The 3,986-nt window shown below is 38.5% G+C and overlaps 1 non-coding gene across 1 annotated transcript; it reads left to right on the top strand.

The window, feature by feature from the left end:
* Window positions 1-886: 886 nt before the first annotated feature.
* LOC121204387 (small nucleolar RNA R71) lies at window positions 887-993 on the top strand. Its single transcript, XR_005899312.1, has one exon. It is a non-coding gene; the product is annotated as a small nucleolar RNA R71 (small nucleolar RNA).
* The last annotated feature ends 2,993 nt before the right edge of the window (window positions 994-3,986 follow it).

Below are 3,986 nucleotides of genomic sequence, written 5' to 3' on the forward strand. Positions count from 1 at the left end.
TATCGCATTGGGATTTGTCACACGAGGTCTGTACTCTTTACTTATCGGTGTTTGTTCACTATGGTCTTCCTCACCTCTGCTTTTACTTACCACAATTCCTTGCCTCTGTTCTGGTTCAGGTTCCACTAACCCTTCCTTGTCTGGGATGGTAATTGCGTTGAGTTATTCCCTTGGGTTAGATTCAGTGTTACTCGGGAGGCTACCTTGTGGTCGTTCAGATATTAATTTGGCGAGCTATCCTATCTGAGTTTCGAGCCCTTGGATTGATGCTTGTTGATTCTTAAGTGCTGTCTCAGTATTCTGAAAATGAGTTTCTGACACCGAGATGAATTTTGTTAGCATCTCCTTAAGGTTCAGCTTTTTCTCTTGTTGGTAGGGTGGTTGTTGGAAGCCTGGAGGTGGTGGTCTCTGATTCCCTTGGCCTCCCCATGAGAAATTTGGGTGGTTCCTCCAACCTGCATTGTAAGTATTACTATAAGAATTACTTTGAGATCGAGGATTATTACCCATGTAATTTAACTGTTCGTTCTCCATGTTGTGGCTATAGGGTGGGTATTCTGAATTGCTTGATCCACCTCCACTTGCTTCGCACTGCATTACTGGGTGAACCTGTGAAGAACCAAGAAAATCGTCAATTTTTCTACTCAAAAGCTCTACCTAATTAGAGAGCATGGTGACCGAATCGAAGTTAAAAATGCCGTCTGTTTTCGTTGGCTTTGTCCTCATGACTTGCCACTAATAATTATTCAGTGACATCTCTTCTATAAATTCATAAGCATCCTCTAGTGTCTTATTATTGATAGTTCCACCAGCAGCTGCGTCAATCATCTGTCTAGTCGAAAGATTCAGGCCATTGTGAAACGTTTGAACCTGTAGCCAGAGTGGTAACCCATTGTGAGGGCATCTTCGCAAAAGGTCCTTGTATCTCTCCCATGCATCGTAGAGTGTTTCTAAATCCATCTGCACAAAAGAAGAGATATCATTACGTAATTTAGTCGTTTTAACCGGTGGAAAATATTTTAATAAAAACTTTTTGGTCATTTGTTCCCAAGTAGTGATTGACCCTCGTGGTAACGAGTTCAACCACTGTTTAGCTTTGTTCCTCAATGAAAAAGGGAATAACCAAAGGCAAATGGCATCATCAAAAACGCCATTGATTTTAAAAGTGTCGCAAAATTCTAAGAAATTCACCAAATGAGCATTTGGGTCCTCGTTCTGCAAACAATCAAACTGAGCAAACTGTTGGATCATTTGAATGGTGTTAGGTTTCAGTTCAAAATTATTCGCAGCAATAGTAGGCCTAACTATGCTCTATTCAGTCCTGTTAAAGAAGGATTAGCATAATCATACATAGTACGTAGAGCAGGATTCTGATTTACTTGATCAGCGGCAATCGCAGGAGGTAGCAGATTTTCCTGGTTTTCAGCCATCTTCTCGGTTGTGGTTGAAGTATCGTCCTCTTGCTCTTCCTCTGTGTATAGTAAGCTTCGCCTTATTTCTCTTCAGTTTCTGTGAACAGTGCGATCGATCTCACTATCAAACAGTAATGGTCCTGAGGGTTTCTTCTAGTCATACACTATAAAAACCTGCTAGGAACGAATAAAAGAAAAATTAGAAAAGAAACTAAAAATTCAAATTGCAAATAAAGTAAAATGGCTAAAGTAATAAAATCGAGTGTTCATAATATCTTAATTCCCCGGCAATGGGGGCCAAAAACTTGATACGTGATATTAGCATCAGGTTTTAAAGATTTATAATTAATCGTTCTTGAAACTAACTATTATCATGATGAAGGCAAGTGTACCTATCGAACAGTAGTATAGCTTTACCAAGACTAGATTGTCGAACCCAAAGGAACCAAGAGTACTAGTAATTACTTCCTTTTTATTATCTAGCCTAAAAATTAAAGGGTTTGTTTATCTAAACTAATTAACTAAACTAAGGATGCACAGAGAGAAATTGGGGAAAAACTTTTGTGAAAATTCGATTTCTTAAGACAATACCCAAGGAAAAATCCACCTAGACTTCACTTGTTATTTGACTCTGAATTAGACAATTTATTCATTTGACTTGATCCATAGAAATCCCTAAATTATACTATTATCTCTCTCGAGACTAATAACGTCTAACCCTAGGTTGATTAATTGAAATCTCTTTCTAATTAACGCCCTAGTGTTGCATTAACTCGATCTATGAATCCCCTTATTAGGTTTCACCCTAATCCGACAAAATCTTATCACCCTATCTCTAGGGGTGCAATCAACTCCACTTAATTACGATAAATTTTCTCTTAGACAAGGTCTTTTCCTCCTCTGAATAAGAGCATTAACTTGAATCAATATCCTAGAATATTAAAACAAGAATTAAGAACAAGTCAAGTATTTATCATACAAATCAATCGGCTTCCCTTCAGTAATTATTTGCCTTCTACTCCCTGTGTCTCTTTTAAGTGCCTCATCAGGTGTTTAAATAGGATTTTGAATGCCTAAGAGCCCTCAAAAGTGGCCTTTTCTGAATAAGACTATACTTGGGCTTGACAGGGACACGCCCGTGTGTGATTGCTCTAGCCTATGGTCAAGGCTGTTAAATAGGCACGGGCGTGTAGTCTACCCGTGTAAGTTATGATTCGATCTTGCCAAATGGACACGATCGTGTGGCTTACCCGTGTGAGGAAGTCCAAGCTGTGTTGATTCCCCATGTGGGTCCATTTTCTCCGTTTTCAGCCCGTTTCTCGCTCTTTTTAATCTCATATGCTCACCTAAGTATAAAACATGAAATTAAAGAATTAGGAGCATCGAATTAACCAATTCTAAGGAGAAACCAACCATAAATGTGCTAACCATGGGATAAAATTATGTATAAATTACGGTTTATCACAGCCAGAAAAATGAATTTATCCACACGAACTAAGACGCCTTTTATTTGCCCTTCAGGTTGAGCCAAAGGATCGATCGGCTAGTTGTAATGTCACTGCAGTAGATTTCATGTGACTAATTCCCAACTTTCTAAAACTAGATAGTGGCATTAGGTTAATGCTAGCTCCCAAGTCGCATAAAGTGTTACCCAAATAATGATTTCCTATTGAACATGGGATGATAAAGCTCCCAGGATCTTTTAATTTAAGGGGCAACTTGTTTGTCAAAACAACACTATAGCCTTCTATGAGTAAAATAGTTTCAATATCAGTGAGCTTCTTCTTCTTGGACAAGAGGCCTTTCATAAATTTCCCATAACTCGAAATTTGTACCAGAGCAACTACTAAAGGATTGTTGATCTGCAGTTGCTTCAGTGTGTCCAAGAATTTTGATACTGCTTGTCATGCTCATTCTTCCTGAATCTTTGTGGGAAAGGTAAAGGTAGAGATATATCTACTTGTGTTGACACCTTTGATTGCGTCGACAATTTCAAAGGTCGAACATTAGGCATATTAGTGACAATTTGTAGAACTTCTTTGTTTAATATATCGAAAAATTTTTCATATTCAACCTTCTCACCAGTGGTCACTCCATCCGTATCTTGAGGTGCTACAGTAGAGTCGATAAATGGTTCGCTTGTTTGTTTACCACTCTTAAGAGTGATAGCTTTACAATGTTCTTTCCACCTTGGACTAGGATTTTCTGTGTCACTAGGTAATGAACCTGGTGGTCGAGTATTCAGATTTGAAGCAAGTTGTCCTAATTATGCCTCCAATGCTCGAATGAAAGATGAATTCCATTGTACAATAGCTTTCGTGCGAGTAATATGATCCGGCATTAATGCCTCAAGAGTTGCTAACGGGTCAGAAGTAGAAGCTTGTGTGTACGGTTACTGTCGATGTCCTTGAAGATGTTGATTTGGTATTGAAGAGTGTTATGGCTACATCAGATTTTGGTGTGGATGTGTCTGGCCCTATTGTGGATGCATCTGAGTGTGCTAATTGTAGTTCTATTGTTGTTGATTGTAATTATCTTGTATGGGATTATAATTACCCTGAATAGATGTATTCC

The sequence above is a fragment of the Gossypium hirsutum genome, chromosome A07 (genome assembly GCF_007990345.1).
Source record: "Gossypium hirsutum isolate 1008001.06 chromosome A07, Gossypium_hirsutum_v2.1, whole genome shotgun sequence".
Classification (NCBI taxonomy): Eukaryota; Viridiplantae; Streptophyta; class Magnoliopsida; order Malvales; family Malvaceae; genus Gossypium; species Gossypium hirsutum.